This window comes from Leopardus geoffroyi, chromosome A3, assembly GCF_018350155.1.
Source record: "Leopardus geoffroyi isolate Oge1 chromosome A3, O.geoffroyi_Oge1_pat1.0, whole genome shotgun sequence".
Taxonomy (NCBI): Eukaryota; Metazoa; Chordata; class Mammalia; order Carnivora; family Felidae; genus Leopardus; species Leopardus geoffroyi.
In genome coordinates this window covers 95,076,664-95,100,205 of record NC_059336.1, presented here as the reverse complement: position 1 = coordinate 95,100,205, position 23,542 = coordinate 95,076,664, and the positions used below count along the sequence as shown (strand labels likewise).

General features: G+C 36.0%; 1 protein-coding gene across 5 annotated transcripts in view; it reads right to left on the bottom strand.

Moving 5' to 3' along the window:
• CTNNA2 (catenin alpha 2) overlaps nt 1–23,542 on the bottom strand; it is a 1,108,364-nt gene that overhangs the window by 1,012,226 nt on the left and 72,596 nt on the right. The gene's annotated exons all lie outside the window — the stretch shown is intronic.

Below are 23,542 nucleotides of genomic sequence, written 5' to 3'. Positions count from 1 at the left end.
ACAGGTGTTGGCAAAGTTGTGGAGAAAAGTGAACTCTCTTGCACTGTTGGTAGTAATGCAAATTGGTGCAGCCTCTCTGGAAGACAGAATGGAGGTTCCTCAAAAAGTTAAAAATAGAACTACCCTACAATCCAGCAATTGTCCTACTAGGTATTTACCCAAAGAATACAAAAAACACTAATTCAAAGAGATATATGCATCCTTATGTTTATAAGCAGCATTATCTACAACAAGCAAGATGTGGAAGCAGCCCAAGTATCCACTGATTGATGAATGAATACAGAAGATGTATCTTTATATAATGGAATATTACTCATTCCATAAAAAAGAATGTAATCTTGCTATTTGCAATGACACAGATGGAGCTAGAGAGTATTATGCTAAAAGAAATAAGTCAGAGAAAGACAAATACCATATGATTTCTCTCATATAGAATTTAAGAAACATAACAAATGAGCAAAAAAGAGAGAAGGGGGAACCAAGAAACAGACTCTTAACTATAGAGAACAAACTGATGGTTACCAGAAGGGAGGTGGGTGGGGGGATGGGTAAAATGGGTGATGGGGATTAAGGAGTGCAATTGTGTGGTAAGTCCCGGGTGTTGTATGGAAGTGTTGAATCACTATATTGTACTATTATTACACTGTATGTTAACTAACTGGAATTTAAGTGAAAGCTCTAAAAAAAAAAAGGATTTGAGGTCAGCAATTACTTAAATTCAAACAGCTTTCCCTTGGTTGCTAATGAAGCAAATACAAAATGTGTGCTACCTTGTATATCTTGGTCTGATTTGGATTATTTAAAATGTATAGTGGGGCAAATCAACCATCTTGGCTAGCCTCTGATGTGTGGAATATTTCATGCAGGATTCATTTATTCTTCCAGTACTGTTTACTCATGCATAAACATGTTTTTTTAAATAACCAAAAGTTGCTAAGATCATGGCATCTGTATAGTAAAGCCTTCTGGAATAACATTTAGCTCACTGTAGGTGGAAACTACAGATTGTGCAGGGTTCAAGCAGCCTAGTTAAAATACAGTGTCTAAGAAAGGGCTACTAGATGGGAGAGATGTAACAGAGAAGTGACACTTAAAACAGCCTTCCTATGTCAATACGACTAATTTTTAATTCACTCATTTAATTCACAATGACAAAAATCTAAATTAACCAAATTTAAAGTGTGAATAATTATTTATATCATTGGCTTGCATAATTTAACACAAAAAAAGGAAAATGCATTCTTAATAATATCAAGGTTTATATTTCTCATGCTACAATAAATGATTTTTTAAGGATTAATAATGGAAATGGTTATGTAAATGAATACATATGAGGAATACACATGATGAAGTCCTATTAATTGATTTGTTTCATAAATAGTGTTTTCTGTGTTATATATAAATTCACAAAGATTTTCTCCCATGTTTCCTTCTAGAAGTTTTAGGGTTTTAGGTTTCATATTCAGACTATATTCCATTTTGAGTTAGTTTGGTTATATGGTGTGAGTTACAGACTGAAGAAAATTTTTTGTTATACAGATATCCAAATATTTCAGCACTATCTGTTGAAAAGAATATCCATCTCCAAAGAACTGCCCTTGCACCTTTATCAAAACTGAAACATGTATGTGTTGATCTATTTCTGGATTTTCTGTTTTCTTACTCTATTTGTCTATCTTAATTCCAATACTGCATTTTCTTCATTACCATACCTTTATAATAACACTCGAAGTCACATATTGTTATTCCTCTAACGTTGTAGCTTTTCAAAATTGTTTTGACTTTTCAAGATCCTTGGAATTTCCATGTGAATCTTAGAATAAGTTTGTCAATTTTTACCAAAAAAATTGTGATTTTGATCAGAATTACATAGAGCCAATTTGAGGTTGGGTTAACAGATTTAGCAAATGAAAATTCAGAAAAGGATATACTTACACGAAAATTCTAAATTTTTACATAAAATTTAAATTTAAGTGGATGTCCATTATTTTATGTAGCAACTTTGAAAAGTATTACCTTAATAATATTGTGTATTTTCTCCTATGAATAGTTTACCTACTTACTTACATCTTTGATTTCTCTTAGTAATTAGTGTTTTATGGTGTTTGCTGTACCGTTCATGCATATTCTTTTTCAAATTTATCTATAAGTGATTCATATGGTTTGATTTTATTATAAATTGTATTACCTTATAAATATCAATTTCTGATTTTTACTGCTCAAGTCACTTAGTCCATTAGTAAATTCTTTGTAGATCCCATCACATTTTCCTAGACAATCATATTTTATCCAAATTAATTTCCTTTCCAATCTGGATATCTTTTATTCTTTTTCTCCCCTAATTACAATGGCTAGGTCCTCCAGTACCATATTAAATAGAAGTGATGAGAGTAGACATGTTGTCTTGTTCCAGATCTTAAGGAAAAAGAATTCATCAGTCTTTCACCATTAAGTTTTGTTAGTTGTTTTATGTAGATGCTCACTATCAAGTTGAAGCATTTACCTCTAATCCTGGTTGGTCAAGAGAGTTTTACAAGAAATGGATACAAATTTTCAAATGCTCTTTTTAGGTCCATTGAGATGATCATAAGGTGGTTCTTTAATAGTTTATTAATAGGATTACACTGATTGATTTCTGAATGGTAAACCACCTTTGCATTCCTGGTATAAATCCTATTTGGTCAGGATACAATCTCATTTTTTTAAATGTTTATTTATCTATTTAGAGAGAGAGAGAGAGGGAGAGAGAGAGAGAGAGAGAGAGAAAGTACAAGCAGGAGACAGAGAGAGAGGGAGACAGAATCTCAAACAGACTCCACACTGTCAGCACAGAGCCCTACATAAGGGCTAGATCGCACCAACTGTGAGATCAAAACCTGAGCCAAAATCAAAAGTTGGTTGCTTAACCAACTGAGCCACCCAGGTGTGCCTATATATAGTTTTTATATTTAGTTAAGTTCTCTTTGAAAAACTTTGTCTAGAATTTTGCACCTCTGTTCATTTAAAATATTGTGATTTCTTTTGTTTTCGCTTGTGATATTTGCATCTGAAAATTTTGTAACAGGCTAATATTGACCACATAAAATGAGATAAGAATTAATACCTGTCTTCAATTTTCTGGGAGAGTTGTGTAGAATTGTAATCTTTCTTCCTTACATGTCTGGTAGATTTCAACAATGAAGCCAGAGGGCCTGGAGACTTTTTTCTGAGAAAATTTCCAACTACAAATTCATTTTCAAAATAGATACAGAGCTATTCATATTATTTATTTTATTTAAAGTAAGTTTTTGGGGCGCCTGGGTGGCTCAGTCGGTTAAGCGGCCGACTTCAGCTCAGGTCGTGATCTCGCGGTCCGTGAGTTCGAGCCCCGCGTTGGGCTCTGTGCTGACAGCTCAGAGCCTGGAGCCTGTTTCAGATTCTGTGTCTCCCTCTCTCTGACCCTCCCCCGTTCATGCTCTGTCTCTCCCTGTCTCAAAAATAAATAAAACGTTAAAAAAAATTTAAAAAAAATAAAGTAAGTTTGGTAGTTTGTGTCCTTTCAGGATTTTATCCATTTTGTGTAAGTGGTCCAACTAATTAACTTGAAATTGTTGAAAATATTTCCTTATCCTTTTCTATAGACTTGCTAGTGACTAAAACACTCTTGTGTCTGCTATACCAATTTATATCTTCTTCTTTTTCTTTTTAGTTTGACTGAAGACTGACCACATTTATCAAAGAACTTTTTGAAGAACCTGCATTTGTTTCCATTGATTTTTTTCCTATTGTCTTTATATTCTATTTCACGGATTTCCATTCTGATCTCCATTGTTTCTTTTCTTTTTCTTATATTGGGTTTAATGCACTTTCTTTATAGTTTCCTAAAGTAAAAACTGAGATACCTAATTTGAGATATTTCTCATATACATGGACTGCTGTGAATTTCCCCCCTAAATATGACTTTAAACACATTCTACAAATTTTCTTAATGTGTTTTCATTTCATTCAGTTTAAAACACTTTATAAATCCCATAAGAAGTTATTCTTTGACACGTGTATTATTTAGGTGTATATTATTTCATTTCCCAATATTTGGGGATTTTCCATATTTCTATTGATTTCTAATTTAATTCTATTGTTGCCAGAAACACACTTGTTAACTTATTAACTAACTTACTAATTTATGCCTTGAATTTTCTTGAATTATTGAGATTTATAAAAAATTTACCACAATATAGTCTATCTTCATAAAGGATCCAAGCGTACTTGAAAAACTATGTTTCCTGCTGTTGGGTGAAGCATCCGATAAGTGGCAATTAGGTCCGCTGGGCTGATAATGTTTTCATGTCTTCTATGTCCTTACTGATTTTCTGTCTACTTGTTCTATCCATTAAAGCACTAAAATTTCTTGGAGTGCCTGGGTGGCTTAGTCAGTTAAATGTCTGACTTTGGCTCAGGTCATGATCTCGTGGTTCATGAGTTGGAGCCCCACATCGGGTTCTGTGCTGACAGCTCAGAGCCTGGAGCCTGCTTCAGATTCTGGTTCCCTCTTTCTCTACCCCTCCCCAGCTCATGCTCAGTCTCTCTTTCAAAAATAAATCACATTTTAAAAATTGAAAAAAATAAAGTACTAAAATTTCTGGTTATAATGTAGATATGCATACTTCTTCTCACTGTTCCATTAGTTTTTGATTTATGTATTTTGCTCTCTTATTAGGTACACATTTATGGTAGTGTTTGGTATGATAATGCCCTTTTGATCCTGTATCATTATGCAATGGACTTCTCTAACCATAGTAACATTATTGGCTTTAGAATCTAAATTTTTCTGATATATAGTTATTTACATATATATAGTTATTATTTATATACAATTATTATTATATTACATTATAATATATATTATTACTTTATATTTAGTTATTTTCTGATATATAGTTATTATAGTTTTCTTTTAATTAGTTTTATTATAGTATATATTTTTCCAATTTGTTACTTAAACCTACTTGTATTTTTAAGAGTCTCATGCCTGGGGCACCTGTGTTGCTCAATCGGTTCAGTGTCCAACTTCAGCTCAGGTCATAATCTCACAGCTCATGAGTTCCAGCCCTGCATCATGCTCTGTGCATACAGCTCAGAGCCTGGAACCTGCTTCAGATTCTGTGTCGCCCTCTTTCTCTCTACCCCTCATCTGCTCACGCTCTGTCTCTCTCTCTCTCTCTCAAAAATAAATAAACATTAATTTTTTTTTAAAGTCTCATGCTCTACCAACTACCCTGGGCTAACCTAGCTGTACCTTTAAAATGTGTTTCTTGTATAGATTATATAGTTGGGTGTTGTTTTTAAATACAGTCTGATGGTATTTTCCTTTCAGTTGTGGGGTTTTAAAACTTTTATATTCAGTGTGATTATTGATATGATTAAATTACATCTATCATTTTGCTATTTATTTTCTCTTTGTTCCATCCATTCTTTATTCCCTTTAAACTCTTTTTCTGCCTTGTTTTGGATTGGCTCAGTACTTTTTATTACTCCATTTTAATTTTCTTTGTTGGCTTGTTAGCACTGTTTATTTGATGATTTCAGTGGTTGCTTTAGGATTTATAGTGTTTTTTCTGTAACTTACTTAAGTGATACTATATAATACTGCATATAGTATAAGAATTTTACAATAGTATATTATTTTTTTTCCTCATGGACTTTATGCTGTTGGCATATATTTTAGTTTTACACATTTAATAATTATACTGCATTATTATTTTTGTTTATACATTCAATGATATTTTGAAGAGATTTAATATGAAAAAAAAAAGTCTTACATATTTACCCTTATAGTTAGTTACCACTTTCCAAGCCCTTAGACTGATGTATATTTATTTCTGGTGTCATTTTCCTTCTTCCTGAAGTACATATTTGACATGTATTTAGTGATAGGCCAACTGTTCTTGATTTTTTTTCATCTTTCATGTCTGGAAAAAGGCTATATTTTGCCTTCATTTTAAAATACATCTTAAATAAATAAATAAAATAAAATACATTTTGGCTGGGTATAAAAGTCTTGGTTGAATTCTTTCTTTTTCTTTCAGCACTTTAATTTTTTTTTTAACGTTTTATTTATTATTGAGAGACAGAGACAGAGCATGAGCATGGGAGGGGCAGAGAGCGGTGAAGACACAGAATCCGAAGCAGGCTCCAGGCTCCAAGCTGTCAGCACAGAGCCCGAGGCAGGACTCGAACTCACAAACCGTGAGATCATGACCTGAGCCAAAGTCAGACGCCCAACCGACTAGGCCACCCGGGCACCCCTCTTTCAGCATTTTAGGGCTACTATTCTAATGTCTTATATTGTTTCATATGACAAACATTCTGTCTTTATCTTTGCTATACTGCATGTATTATATCGTTTTCCCCCCTTCTGCCTGCTTTTTTCTGTTTCATTATGAAGTTTCTATTGCTACATGTTGAAGTTCACAAATCTCTTTTTCTTGCCACAGCTAACCTACCATTAATCCAATACTGTGAATTTCTCACCTGAGACATTGTAGTTTTCATTTCTAGAGGTAATTTGGAATCTTTTCATTTTCTTCTATGTCTCTTCCTAACTATTTGAACATCTGAAATACAGTTATAATAACTTCATCAACACTTAGGGTTTTCAATCTTATTAGGTTATAGTGTCTGCAATTTGCAGTGCCTAGATTATCAGTTAAATATATATTTGGAGGATTTCTTCCTCTGCAAGTTACCTGTCCAAACCTTAGCCCATTTTTTTTTAATTAGACTGCCTCCACGATGACTTTAAAAATCTTATAAGATGAATGACAATCCACTGTGAACTATATGGCTGTCAAATAGCCTCTCTAGTACCTAAGGCTCTCTTTTTCATTCAGATCTTGGATAGTAGTTTTGTCATTCAGGGTTGAACACATCATTTCCCCCTTTGTAGCCTGTGTTTATATGTCTCGTGTAGGAAATCCTTTTCTACTTCAGGATCTTGCAGAATATCTTTTCATCTAACTGTAAAATGTTTATTTTTAACAGTAAGCCTCTAATCCATCTATAATTAATTTTTAATATATGGTGGGATCTATTTTTATCTTTTTTCCAAATAGCCACAAATCCCAGCATCATTTAATTAACTACTTTTCCCTCATTTTTTCCACTGCCATGTAATGTCCCTCATTCTCTGGCTCTTTTGTTCAGTTGGTCTTTTGACTCTTCCTGCATTAATATCCCATTGTCATTACTATAGTTTTAAAATAAAGTTCCATTACTAGAAAATCAAATCTTGACTATTTTGGGGAATTGTGACTTCTATGTGAATTTCAGATTCATCATGCCATATTCTATGAACAGTTTACTTAAAATTTTATTGAAACAACATTGAATTTATGGATTAAATCTTCAGAGAACTGATATGTTTACTATATTAGTTTATCATATTCAAAAATATTATATATATTTATTTTGCTCTTTTATATCTTTCATTAATTCCACAATTTTTTTCATGAAGTCCTTTTCATAAAAAGACCTAAGATAATCTAAGTGAGATTGCATCATGCACAATATTTTTTTTATTTGAGAGCTCTCATGCCATGGAAAGTTTTCCATGTCACACCACCAAACAGCTGAAATGCTTACATTTTACCAATATCATGTTTTCCAATATCCATTTTTAAACATTTTTTCCTTCTTAAACAATCCAATATTTATCATGTGATGAATATTTGTACTAGTCAATACCAATGTTTCACTCAAATACTCTTTTATTTAATGTTCATTTTTGAGACTGAGAGAGACAGAGCATGAGCAAGGGAGAGGCAGAGAGAGTGGGAGACACTGAATCTGAAGCAACTCCAGGCTCTGAGATGTCAGCACAGAGCCGGATGCAGGGCTCGAACTCGTCTACTGCGAGATCATGACCTGAGCTGAAGTCAGACACTCAACCGACTGAGCCACCCTGGCGCCCCTCACTCAAATATTCTTGTACCACTTTTTCCAATTTAGTGGCTTCATGGGCTTTTGATTCTAATAGCTGCCACATATCACTCTTCTTTGGTGGATTTGTTCTCAGGCTATGGAATGTTTATGCTTGCACATCACTTGAACTCATTACTCAACCAACAACTGACAGTTGCTGAGTTCGAAAGCTTAGCTACCCAGCCTCATATCAGGACAATCTTAAGAGGTACTCATATTCCAGAGTTCACAAGACATTCTCTTGTATGACTTGGACTGTGGTTCAGCTCCCACAACTCTCCTTTTTTCTATGTTCCTATTAGTCCTCCATAGAACAATTCTTTAATAAATCACATGCACAAGAAGCCCTAATCTCAGGGTCTGCTTCTGGCAACCCAACCTCTTAGAAAAGTACGTTTAAAGGCTTTTGACAAATTTCCTTCCACAAAAGTTTATATATTCATATTTCCATCAGCAATATGAGTTATTCTTTCTCTTCATCCTCATTAACACTAGAGATGTGTGAATGTATTTTAACCTTTCCTAATTGAAAAAATAAATAAGGTACTTCACTATTTTTATAGTTCTTTATTTGATCACTAGTGAAATTGAACATAATTTGCACATTTTTACTTTCATACATAGTGACACTTTTACCCACTGCATGAATCCATTCCACACAACTAGTCACATACATAGTGGTAAGGAGTTCACTATCTTTGAGGAGCTTAATTCAGCATGCAAATATTACTATTATCGTTCCCTCCCTATAAATGGGAAATTATGGAAAATTAGCTCTTAAGGCTGCATTCTGATAGTAACACAAAAGTATCTAATCTGTCTTCCTCACAATGATTCCTGAAATATGGCGAGAAACTTAGACTACTTTCCTTATTCTCTATGTTTTATTGCCTCAAGTTCTATTTCTCCCAGACCAAAACATTCCTAAATTCTTGAATCATTCCTCACAAGATATGGTTAGGATTCCATTAACATCACTTCAAGATCTGGTCAGTTACATTGTAAAAACGAACGCTGTTTCAGGAAGTCAAAATAAAATGGCAAAGAACACTTTTCTTTACTATCAGGAAAAATCATTGCCTAAGTCAATTTTCAAGCTATTTTTCTTCTAAATATATCACAAAAAAAAAAACAAAAAACAAAAAACCTCTCAGATTTTTCTAGATTTTCTGTGTCTTATAATCCAAATACAGTCTCCATTATCACTATTTCTGGCAATTAATATATTCTTCCATTTTTATTTATGAATGCTGAAGAAGGGCATTCAATTCAAATACATAATTCCACTTAGCAATGATATCCAAAACAGCCTTACTGCAGATGAAATAATATTAAGTATCCTAAGATTAATAAGTCACAGAGAGAATCTGTGTAATCAATAATAAAATAAAATTTAGTTCTATGCATTATTTTTTTCATAAAAATATTATCCATGAGATTTATTTTTTCAATGGTATAATAAACATATAAAATCAGACTACATATTTATTCATATATATATATATACATATATATATATATATATATATATATATACACTCAATTACTTACACATGTTTTTTTCTTATGATCTCATTTAAAAAAAATACTTTAGGGGCGCCTGGGTGGCGCAGTCGGTTGAGCATCCGACTTCAGCCAGGTCACGATCTCGCGGTCCGTGAGTTTGAGCCACGCGTCAGGCTCTGGGCTGATGGCTCAGAGCCTGGAGCCTGTTTCCGATTCTGTGTCTCCCTCTCTCTCTGCCCCTCCCCCGTTCATTCTCTGTCTCTCTCTGTCCCAAAAAAAATAAATAAACGTTGAAAAAAAATTTATAAAAAAAATACTTTAGACCTAGAATAGCCAACTTAATTTTTAAGAAGAATAAAGTCAGAGGACTGACACCACCTGACTTTAAGATTTACTATAAAACTACACTAATCAAATGGTGTGGTACTGGTGAGGGACTAGACAAATAGAAACTGGAACAGAATAGAGAGCCCATAAATAGACTTCCATAAACATAGTCAACTGATCTTTGATATGATAGGAGCAAAGACAATACAATGGAGCAAAACTGATCTCTTCAACAATTGGTATTAGAATAAGAGGGCATCCACATACAAAAAGAGAAAAAAGAGAAACAACCTAGACACAAACTTTATACCTTTCAAAAAATTAACTTAAAATGGGTCACAAACCTAAATGTAAAATGCAAAACTATAAAACTCATAGCAGATAACAAAGGAGAAAACCTAGATGATCTTGAGTATGGCAATGACTTTCTAGATGCAACTAAAATACTATCAAACAGCATCTCATGCTACAGAGAAATGGTTCATGAAAGGAAGAGTCAACAGATGTGGCAAATGTCAATGTTGTCTTATTTTAAGAAACTGCCACAGCTACCCTAGTCTTCAGCAACCCATCATCTTCATTTTTCAGCAGTCATCAATATCAAGGCAAGACCCTCCCCTAGAAAAATGATCAAGATCTACTGAAAGCTCAGAGGATGGTTAGAAAAAGTATTTTTAATTCAGGTATGAACATTTTCTTTAACAAAATGATGTTGTATACTTAATAGACAATCATATATTGTAAACATAACTTTTATATACACTAGGAAACCAAAAGTTTATTTGACTCACTGACTACCATATTTGCTTTATTGTGGTGGTTGGGAACTGAACCTGCAATATCTCTGAGGTACGCCTGTACAAAGAAGTACAATGGCTGGATCTTATGGTAAGAGTAGGTTTAGTTTTTAAGAAACTGCTAAATGTTTTCCAAAGAAGCTGTACTATTTTGCATTCCTACCAGCAATGAATAAGAGCTACTATTGTTCCACATCCTTGTCAGCATTGGGTGTTGTCTGCCTTCAAGATTTAGGCCATTTCAATAGATATTTACTGGTAGCTCATTGTTGTTTTAATTTGCATTCCGCTGATGACAGATGATGGGAAAAATCTTTTCATATGCTTATTTGCCATCTGTACATCTTCTCTGATGAGGTGTCTGTCAAGGTATTTGCCTTATTTTTTAATTAGGTTGTTCATTTTCTTATTATTGAGTTTTAAGAGTTATTTACATATTTGGATAATAGTCATTTGCTGATGTGTCTTTTGCAAATATTTTATACCAATTCATGGTTTGTCTTCTCATTCTGTTGACTCTGTCTTTCACAGAGCACAAGTTTTAAATTATAATGAAGTCTAGTTTATCAATTCTTTCTTTCATGGATTATACCCTGTTGCTGATTTATCAACTAAGTTTAGATAATATTCTAAATACATTGTTGTCATTTCAACAATCTTCACAACATCTTTACCAGAGTAGATTTCATCTCAAGAAACTACTTTCTTAGCTCATCCACAAGAAGCAACTCCTCCTCTATTAAAGTTTTCATGAGATTGAAGCAATTTGGTATTATCTGCAGGCTCCACTTCTGATTCTAGTTTTCTCGCTATTCCACCATATGTGCAGTTACTTCCTTCACTGAAGCCTTGAACCCATCATACTCATTCATGAGGGTTGGAATCAACGTCGAAACTCCTGTTAATGTTGCCATTTTGATCTCCTTCCATGAATTGCAAATATTCATAATGGCATCTATAATGGTGAATCCTTTCCAGAAAGTTTTCAATTTACTGTACCCAGATCCATCAGAGGAATCACTACCTATGGCTGTGATAGCCTTATGAAATGTAGTTCCTTTTTTTTTGAATGTTTACTTATTCTGAGAGAGTATGAGACAGCATGTGCACCTACACATAAGTAGGGAAGAGCAGAGAGAGCGGGAGAGAGAGAACCCCAAGCAGGCTCCATGCTGTAAGCACAGAGCCGGACATGGGGGTCAATGTCATAAACCATGAGATCATGACCTGAGCTGAAATAAAGAACTTACCAAACTCAAAACCTGAAAAGCAAATATCCAGTGAAGAAATGGGCAGAAAACATGAATAGAAACTTTTCCAAAGAAGACATCCAGATGGCCTACAGACACATAAAATGATGCTCAATATCGCTCATCATCAGGGAAATACAAATCATACTGAGGTACTACCTCACACGGGTCAGGATGGCTAAAATTAACAACTCAGGAAACAACAGATGCTGGTGAGGATGTGGAGAAACGGGAACCCTCTTGCACTGTTGATGGGAATGCAAACTGGTACAGCCGCTCTGGAAAACAGTGTGGAGATTCCTCAAAAAATTAAAAACAGAACTACCCTACAACCCAGCAATAGCACTACTAGGAATTTATCCAAAGGATACAGGAGTGCTGATTCACAGGGGCACATGTACCCCAATGTTTACAGCAGTGCTTTCAACAACAGCCAAATTATGCAAAGAGCCTAAATGCTCATCAACTGATGAATGGATACAGAAGATGGGGTTTATATATACAATGGAATACTACTTGGCAATAAGAAAGAATAAAATCATGCCACTTGCAGCAAAGTGGATGAAACTGGAGGGTATTATGCTAAATGAAATAAGTCAGTAAGAGAAGGTCAGATATCATATGTTTTCACTTATATGTGGATTATGAGAAACTTAACAGGAGGCCATGAGGGAGGGGATGGGGGAAAAAACAGTTACAGAGAGGGAAGGAGGCAAACCACAAGAAACTCTTAAATACAGAGAACAAACTGAGGATTAATGGGGGTCGTGGGGGAGAGGGTAAAATGGGTGACGGGCATTGAGGAGGGCACTTGTTGGAATGAGCACTAAGTGTTGTATGTAAGTGATGAACCAAGGGAATCTACCCCCAAACCAAGAGCATACTTTACACACTGTATGTTAGCCAATTTGATGATTAATTATATTAAAAGAAAAAGAGAGAGTCAGACACTTAACTGACTGAGCCACCCAGAGGTCCCTGAAATGTAGTTCTTAAATAATAAGACTCAAAATTACTCCTTGATCCATCGGGTACAGAATGGATGATGTGTTACCAAGTATGAGAACATTAATCTTGTACATCTCCATCAGAGCTCTTGGGTAACCAGGTACACTATCAATGACCAGCAATATTTTAAAAGGAATATTCTTTCACTGAGCATAAGATCGCACCAATGGGCTCAAAATACTCAGTAAGTCACGTTGTAAACAAATGTGCTGTCATCCAGGCTTAGTTGTTTCATTTAGAGAGCACAGGCAGAGTAGATTTAGCACAATTCTTAAGGGCTCTAAGATTTTCAGAATGGTAAATGGGCACTGGCTTCAACTTAAGTCACCAGCTGCATTTGCCCCTAACAAGAGAGTCAGCCTATCCTTTGAAGTTTTGGAACCAGCCATTGACTTATCCTTTCTAACTATGAAAGTCCTACATTGCATCTTCTTGCAATAAAAGACAGTTTTTTCTACATTGAAAACCTGTTGTTTAGTGTAGCCATTCCCATTATCTTAGCCAGATCCTCTAGATAACTTGCATTAGCTTCAACATCAGCACTTGCTACTTCACCTTCCATTTTTATGTCTTGTTGGAGATAGTTTCTTTTCTTAAACCTCATTAATCAACCTCTGCCAACTTCCAGCTTTTCTTCTGTAGCTTTCTCACCTCTCTCAGTCTTCACAGAATTGAAGAGAGCTAGGGCCTTGGTCTGGATGTTGGCTTAAGGGAATGTTGTGGCTGGTTTTATCTTCTATCCAGACCACTAAAACTTTCTCCGTATCAGCAATAAGTCCATTTTGCTTTCTTTTTTTTTTTTTCTAAAATTTTATTTCTTTATTTTTAAAGAGAAAGAGACTATCTCTTGGGAGACAGAGATTCCCAAGCAGGCTCTGCACTGCCAGCACGGAGCCCGATGGGAGGCTCAAACTCATGAACTGTGAGATCATGACCTGAGCAGAAATCAAGAGTCAGATGCTTAACTGACTGAGCCACCCAGGCGCCCCAGGCCATTTTGCTTTCTTATCACTCCTGGGTTCACTGGAGTAGCACCTTTTATTTCCTTCAATAATATTTCCTTTGCATTCGAAACTTGGGTAACTGGTGCAAGAGGTCTCAGCTTTCAACATGCCTTCTCCACTGAGCTTAATTATTTCTACTTTTGATGTAAAGCGAGAGACATGAAACTCTTCCTTTTATGTGAACCCATTGGAAGCCATTGTAGGATTATTACTTGGCCTAATTTTAACATTTTTGTGTCTGAGGGATAGGGAGGCCCAAGGAGAGAGGAAAAAATGAGGAAAGATCAGTCAATGGAGCAGTCAGAAAACACGCACAATATTCATCAATTAAGTCTGCTGTCTTACATGGGTGGGTTCATGGTACCACAAAACAATTACAACAGTAGAATCAAAGATCACTGATCATGGGCCACCATAACAAATATAATAATAATAATAATAATAATAATAATAATAATAATAATAATGTTTGAAATACTGTGAAAATAAGAAAAATGTGACACAAAGACATGAAGTGAGCAAATGCTGTTGGAAAATGGTTGATAGACTTGCCTGATGCAAGGTTGCCACAAGCCAAATTGTGAAAACACAGGATCTATGAAGCCCAATAAAATGAAGTGCAATAAAATGAGCTATACCTGTATTTACCCAAAGTAGTTGACAACTTATATCTAAACAAAAGCCTGCACAAGAATGTTTATGGCAACTTTATTCATACTTGCCAAAACTTGGAAGCAATCACAGTGTCCTTCAGTAGGTAAATGAATAAACAAATTGTGATACATCCTGATAATGAAATTTTCTTCAGCACTAAAAAGAAATAAGCTACCAAGTCATGAAAAGATATGGAAGAATCTTAAATATATATTACTAAGTGAAATAAGGTCACCTGAAGAGGGTACATTTTGTATGATTCCAACTATATGACATTCTGGCAAATGCAAAACTATGGATACTGTTAAAAGGTCAGTGGTTGCCAAGTTTAAGCAGGGAGGAAGGAATGAATGCGGGGAGCACAGAGAAATTTTAAGGCAGTGAATATATTCCATATGATGGTATTCTGTATGAGATGATCTATCTAGTGGTAGATATGTGTCATTATACATTGGTACAAACCCATACGTCATAGCAATGTGTATTAGAACACCAAGAGCGAACCCTACTCTAAACAATGGGCATGGGGTGATGACAAATGGGAGATGTTGATAAGGGGGAGGCAATACATACATGGGGATAGAAAACATATAAGAACTCTCTGTACCTTCTGCTCAATTTTGCTAAGAACCTAAAACTGCTGTAAAAAACAGTTTATTCATTTAATTTTTTTTCAGAGGACCTTTAAATGGAAAGGAAAAGATACAGAGCCAACCTTAGGCCCCAGTGTCCTGTTTTCAGATCTAACATGGGCTCAGGTCCCACTCTTGCATATCTTCTATCTGTGAACCTCTCTAAGGGGCATCTAATACTTCTAAGAAGAAAACTAAATGTAAGATATTTTAGTCCTTCGCACACACACACAAAACTATGTACATACACACAATATTCATAATATTTTATGAAGATTAATATGGTTTCTAACTGACCCATACCTCAGAGGCCCCATCACCATAAGCAGTGGATGTCCTCTACTGCTCAGCACAAGGCAGGAGTGCTTTAGAAACACTGAGCAGAGTAATTTTCATGACTCTCCAAGACTGACATTTCCCAGTAACCTTCAGGAGCAAAATAATGTTCAGTAATTCCACAGAATATCATTTTGTCGTTTGTTTTCTACAAGAAAAATCCCAGTGGATATAGCAGTCCTGGAAGGTTGCTGCACAGGAGACCAGGCTATAGGTCAAGGATGTTTCCCATACAGCTAAGAGCAGGTTACAGAGGACATAGCTTGGGCTCAGAGCTCTTTGTGCATATGTTTGAGAGAAAAATCGAGAAAGGTGTGGCTGTTTAGTTCCATTTGTTAGCAGAAACACATAGAACAGCTGCAACAAAGGGACCCTTTTTATTCTGCAGATGCTTTCTGACAGCATTCATAGGCAGGGTTTTCTCTCTCACAAGGCTGCCCTTTCCTTCTGTTGCCATCCCCTCCATGATATCCTTTGGATATTATGGTCAGTACAGGTTCAACAGCATCACATTTCTTTCTTTTCTAGTGCCATTTCCCAAAGTTCTCCTAGACTTGAGGATCCATTTCTTTATGCTTTTTTCCTTCTCCATTTAGGTCTTATATATTATATCATTTGGTCTACTTACCTTTCTTTTCACCTTTGATGGCCTTCTTTTTCCACTATTCCTACCTTTAAGCTAACCTACAATGAAACAAACTATCTCCTTAATATTTTAAAAATACTTAGTTTTAAAATTCATTCAAACATTCGTGAAGCACCTGCTAAGTTCCAGGCAGTGTCCTGGGTGTCAGGAACACAAGAATACACAGAGCTGTTCGGAGATTCAAATAGTTCCAGGCCAGTGTTGTAACTACCATCTACAAAAGACTATGAAAACTAAAAGAGAGGAAATGAATGGTTTGCAAAAGCCTTCCCAAAGAGAGAAATTGGGCTAGATCTGGTAGAATAAACAAAAATCTTCCAGAGAATAGGGATAGTTAAGATTGATGTGTGTAAAGACAAGGCATACAGGCATTAAAGAGAAGAACATCACATGGAGGCATAGATCTGTGCCATTTGTTCATCAAGGACTCTGACCAGAACTGAGGCTGGGAAAAAAGGCTGTGGCTGGATGGTGAAGAGCAACACTGCTTTATCATGAGTTGGATCATAAACTGTAAGTAACAGACAACCACCTAAGAAGTTTAAGCAAAGCAGCACATGATCAGGTTAATGTTCTAGAAGCATGACTATCAAGTGCACATAAGGTGGACTGGATAGCAGTTAACTCAGCAGAAAAAGTTACTCAAATGTTCTTGTAATAGCTCAGGTAGAGAAATATGAAGCCCTCAAGTAAGGCAGTGAGAGTTCAGTCTGAAAGGAAGACAAAGATACACAATACCATTTTAAGTATCATGATGTAAATAGGGGCTTGTATGGTTTCTGGCCCGGGCTCTTTAGGTTGATAGTGAAGGCATCCATTAAGATAGAAATACAGGAGCAATGTGACAATTGGGAATATAATGAGTTTAATTTTAGATGCACTGAATTTGGGATGCCCATGGGTGTTCACATCTAGGAAATAGTTGGAAAGAGGTCTGAAAGCTCAGGAGAGAGTTTGGGGCTAGAAATAGAGATTTGTGACTCACTGGCACATCCGGTAAACAGTATATAAATCATGGGAATAGATTAAATTACCCAAGGAACATATATAACAAGGATCAGTGTGAAAAATGGGATGTGGGGGAAAGCATAAATTTAGGAGGTGGGAGGAAGACCTAAGAAAGGAGACAAGGAGAGAGTCACAGCCTGGAGCAAAACCATGTGAGTAGGATGGCTGAGCTGAGAACTTATGTCACGAAAGTCAAAATTGTCTAACAGTGTGAAATCCAGAAGAGAATCACGGTGGACTAAGGACAGAAATCGAATCTTTGAATGTGACCAACACCTAATTGTTCCCTTGTTCGGTATCAGTAAATTTCAGCTAGAGTGAGAAGGCATTGCAGTAAGGAGGGAAGACTAATATTAAAAAAATAAAAATCTATATGAAAGAAGAAAAAAGAACCTGGGAAAGTATATGAGGCATTATCAGAAGAAGGTTGCTTCTGATGAGGACAGTGATGATGATAATGTTTTTTATTGTTTTTGGCATGGAAGAAGCTTATAGGCTCCAGGTATGAATTTTATATGAAGCAATAGATTTAAGATGTGAGAGAGAGATAAATATGAAACTAGGCTCCAGGCAGGCAGAAACAGGAAGAAAGATGATCTTCTAATGCACCATGTCTGAAAATGAAGAAAATGCAGCAAGAGTGGATGAGTTGTTAACAAAATCATTGGTATGTAGGATGGAAATTGGGTATTACACCCAAAAACCTCAATATTATCAGTGTTTAAAAGCAAAAACAAAAACAAAAGGCAACATTAACCAACACTAACATATTTCCTATGTGTTAGGTGCTATTTTAAATGATTTTAGCCAATAGTGACTTACTGAATCCTTACAATATCTCTTTCAAATGGGTGGCTTTATCATCCCCATTTTACAGATCAAGAAACAGAAGCAAAGAGAGATTAAATTACTTGCCCAGGTTCATAAAATAATTTGCAGATCATAGCATGAGACAAATCTGGATGGTGAATACCTCTTCCAAGTCTCTGTGTTATACTGCTGTTCTCAGCAACAAAGCATCAAGTGGGGCAAGCTGGGGATCAACAGGGGGATTTAAGAAAAATAAATGCCATGGGTGATGATTTGGTACAGACCAAAAAAGACCAAATAAAATAAACAAGAGCAAAACGGATTAAAGACTTCAACAGAAGACCTGAAACTGTAAAACATTTAGAAGAAAACATAGAGGAAAAGCTTCATGGGACTGTTCTTGGCAATGATTTCATGCATGTGGTGCCAAAATCACAAGCAACAGAAACAAAAATAAACAAGTGGGACTACATCAAACTAGAAAGCTTCCACACAGCCAAGGTAAAAGACAACAGAAAGAAAAGGCAATATACAGAATGGGAGAAAATACTTACAAACCATATATCTGCTCAGGGGTTAATATTCCAAATCTATAAAGAACTATACCTCAATGTGGAAAAAAATAAAACAACCTAAAAATGTGACGGAAAAATAGAGTTGCATAGGCATTTTTCCAAAGAAGACACACATACAAAAAAGTGCTCCACATCTAATCATCAGGTTAGTATTCCATATGAAAAAATACTCCACGCACTAATGCAAATCAAAACCGCATTGAGATATCACAACACAACTGTCTGCATGATTATTATCAAAACAACAACAACAACAACAACAACAACAACAACGTGTCATCAAGGATGTCAAGAAATTGGAAGCTTTGTGCACGGTCGATGGCATTGCAAAATGTGCAGCCACCATGGGAACCAGCATGGAAATTCTTCAGAAACAGTAAAAATAATAGAACTACCAAATGACCCAGCAATCCCACTTTTGGATATTTATCCAAAAAACAATTGAAATCAGGATCTCAAAGTGATATTGACACTCCTATGTTCGCTCCAACACTATCCACAATAACCAAGATGTGGAAACAACCTAAATGTCCATTGACAATGAATGGGCAAACGTGTGTATTCCACACACACAGTGGAATACTATTTATTCTTTAAAAGGAAGGAAATTCTGACGCACCTGGGTGGTTCAGTCGGTTAAGCAGCTGACTTTGGCTCAAGTCATGATCTCACGGTCCATGAGTTTGAGCCCTGCATCGGGCTCTGTGATGACACCTCAGAACCTGGAACCTGCTTCAGATTCTGTGTCTGCCTCTCTCTCTGCACCTCCCTGCTTGGGTGCTTTCACTCTCTTTCAAAAATAAATAAACATCTAAAAAGTTAAAGAAGAAAATTCTGCAATATGCAACAACATGGATAAAACAGATGAACTTTGAGGGTACTGGTAAAAGAAATAAGCCAGTCATGGAAAGACAAAGACTGCATAATTCCACTTATGTGAGGTATCTAAAATGGTCAAGTGCACAGAAACAAAGAACGATACAAAGGTTGCCCGGGGCTGAGTAAAGAGGTAAGTGGAGAATTCCTAATCAATGGGCATAAAGTTACAGTTGAGCAAGATGAGCTCTAGAGATCTGCTCTACAACACTGTACCTAGAGTCCAAAATAATGTACTGTACATTTAAAAATTTAAGGAGACACATCTCATTTTGTGTTCTTACCACAATAAAATAAAACTTAAAAAATCAAAGTAAAAATAATGAAGCAAATAGGTCTCAGAACTGAAAAGACAAAAGGCGGGCAGCACTGGGCCTCAGCTGCTTTGATGACCATGGATTTGCAGTGGAGCCAGCCTGCATCACCATACGATATTTCTTCAGAAGTGCTTGTCACACGGGCACAAGAAAGAAGGCAGAAAAAATACTGACAGGTGTTGGCACTGTGCTGAAAGGTGAGGCACAAAATGCAGGGGAGGCAATGGACATGAGGAAGATGGTGAGTCAGCAATTCAATCAGACTGCCAGAGAGACGGTCATCAGGGAATAGGGAAGGAAGAAGAAGCAAGAGCAGTATGATAGAGTGAGGTTAACAACCTAGAGATGAGACTTGAAGAAGAAAAGCCTGGGCAATGAGCGAGAAGAGCTGTAAGAACACACTGTAAGAGCCGCAAGTAAAGAAACTGTAATAGGAGCTAGATGCCTGTATGTGAGAATTTTGAAGGAGAGCAAAATCTAGTGTTCATAGTTACATAGTAACTGAAGATGCTGCTGGTGTTCCACAACAGTATTTCAACTGTGTCAATAATGTTCTGTAACTGCAGCAATGTATCGCAGGTACAGGAGAAGGTCAAGTGTATTGTTCTAGGGTTGAGGAACATCTAAGTAAAGTATACTGGAGAAAGTGTCAATGTAACTGAAGTGTGGGTCAGTGTTCATAGAGACATTCAACCTTGATGCCTAGGCAGGGAGGGGAGAACATGAATTTGGGAGAGTTCTGCCCGCATGAAATTAAGCTGGAATTAGAATAAGGATTTTACCCAAAGGTAAAAAAAGTAACAGTTTCATCTTGTCAAGGTATTCCTGTGTTTACTTTCTTTGCCCAGATGAACCATAATCTCCTTTAAGGACAGAAACCTACGCATAATTTGGCTTTTCCAAATCTGAATACAATTCTGAGGATGTTGTGTAAGTACTAGATAAATACTTGCTGGGCTGACCTCATCACTGAATTTACCTCTCAGAGGCTCCTTCAAAAAATATCCCTTAGGCACCAACTCTTGTGAACCAGAATGGAGACTAAGAAACGACTTGACTCAGGAAAAATATGAGTGAGAAACAGCACCAGATTGTCTGAGTGTCCTGAGACAATTAGTTCCTTTATGCTACATGAGTTATAAACTTTTTCTTTGGGTCTACACAATAATTAATATACCATTAAATAGCATTACATATGACATTGGATTTATAAAGGCAAGAATTTGTGAGGTGTGTGTGTGTGTGTGTGTGTGTGTGTGTTGCTATTATTTTGAACTTGGAAAATCAAGACAAACTGTTAAGCAACTCCAATTTCAAAACAGTCTTGCCAAAAAAACAAAACGAAAGAAAAACAAAGAAACAAACAAACAAAAAAGAAAATTTCCCATGCACAAGATCAAATGTTTATCTAGCACCACTGCTAAAAGCAATTCATTGGTTCATACTCTTTAGAGAGAGAGAAAAAACAAAGTGAGATTAAGTGAGTAAAAACAAGAAAAAGAGATGGTTTCTAATCCAGAGAAGAAATGTATTAAAACCAGCTCTAATGACCCCCGCTGGGGGAAAAAAAGAAAGGCAAGTAAAAAGAAAAACAACTAACTCAATATCAAAAGAAACAACCAAAAGAATAAAACACCCTCTTTGAGGGGTGACTGGTGGTTCAGTCAGTTGAGCGTCCAACTCTGGTGCAGGTCATGATCTCAGGAATCCTGGGTTCAGCCCCACATTTGGCTCTGTGCTGAGGCTCTGTGCTGACAGCTCAGAGCCTGGAGCCTGCTTCAGAGTCTGTGTCTCCCTCTCTCTCTGCCCCTCCCCCGCTCACACTCTGTCTGTCTCTCTCAAAAATAAATAAACATTAAAAAAAAAAAAAACTTTTAAACACCCTCTGAGAACATACTGTTAAGAACAGGCTCCTCATACATAAGATGTCGGGTAGTTTTCATTAAGCAACACCAGCATTTTTCTGTCTTCCCCTCACCCCCAAACTTCCTCTTTCTCAAAAGACAAGACTCTAGAGGAGACCAAAATTCTCTCAGAACTTTTGGCCTCTTAGGCTCAACAGTTTGGAGAAAGCTAAAATAAAATGGAAATTTACTGATTCACTGATAACCAGTCAGCAGCAGAATCCTCTCTATGATTTTGATGGGAAGGGACTCATTATAAGAAATGTCACTGGGATATTTTTGTAAAGCAAAATGATGATGGTGAAGTTTAAATAATTGAATTTGAATCTTATGACACACTCTGCTGTTTTGCCCCCTGCAGGGTGAATATTTCTTCCTGAATATGTCTAATATATAGTCAACCATGTCATTAGGTGTGATAACACATTAAAATCAGAAATGTTCCATCATACCATTTGTTATAATACGTTTTTCTAAACCATGGCTTAAAGTAACACCAAATAACGTTTATATAAATACATTCTATTGACAATCCACTTTCATATATATTGCCTTATTTGATCAAATCACTCCCAAATAGTGTTCTGGTACAAGTTGCAATACTAGTTTAAATGATCCAGTCTGAATTAATTCAAATTAAAATTCACAGGAAAATTAAAATTATCATGTTTACTGATGGTAGGATTTCATAACAGTTTGCTTCTTATAAACAAGAAAGGCCTCTGTTATTACATTCAATGTTTATGCTGATCTTTTGAATTTATATGCCAACATGTCCTATGTCTTCTAAAGCAATACAAATACACTTTAGGAGACACCTTACATTCAGTCCTCATGCTTAGAGCAAAACAAAATGGTGAAATTCACAATTCAAGAAGTAGCTTTCATCTGAAATGACCAAAAATTAAGGCAAGCTATTTTGTATACGTTAGGAGATTTAGATAACTCATTTTCCATTTAATCCTCAAATAAAACACAGCTCTTCCCCTCATCTGATGTTGTTAATTTTTTTTAACATTTATTTATTTTCAAGAGACAGAGAGAGACAGAGTGTGAGTGGGGGAGGGGTAGAGATAGAGGCAGACAGAATCCAAAGCAGGATCCAAGCTCTGAGCTGTCAGCACGGAGCCCAATGTGGGGCTCAAACCCACCAACTGTGAGATCATGACCTGAGCTGAAGTCTAATGCTCAACCAACTGAGCCACCCAGGCACCCCTATCTGATGTTTTTAAAAAGCAAACTACCAATATCACAAAGCAATAATGTTTACTGGAGCTTTGGTTATCACATATTCCAGATAATCAGGCACAGAAAAGTTCTTATCCTGAAAGAGAAAATACAATGTAGGATTTTTTAATAGGACAAAAGCATAAGTTTTAAAATATGGGTATAAGGTATTTACAGAAATACCTCAAATTGAGAAAATGATAGCAAAGAATAAAGGAAGGATATTCTGTCATCCAATTGTTCCTTTGACATGCAAATCTCTCCATAGCAATTAGACACTTCATAGTAAGCACATCCCTGTTAGTTAGAAATATCAAATGGCTCATGAATATCTGGAAACATTCAATAAGTTAAACCACAATAGATATTGAACCTATCTGAAGAAATAAGGACAGTAGTTGATGAACTGTTTTAAAATATAACAATCTTTGCATTCCCTGAGACGTGCTACAAAAACTTGGGGTTAAAAAAAACCACACACACACACACACACACACACACACACACACACACACACAGCAAAATGCAGACCAGCATAGCGAGATTAAGCATATGTGTTTCAATAAAGTGTCTGGGAAAAAAAAGGTCACAAGTCTCCTCAAAGGAGCAGTGACAGCAGATGTAACTAATGAAACCTGTTTTCATTAGGATTTCAAGAAACTTTTACCTTTCATACTCCCTTGCTGTCAAACTTAAAATAAATACT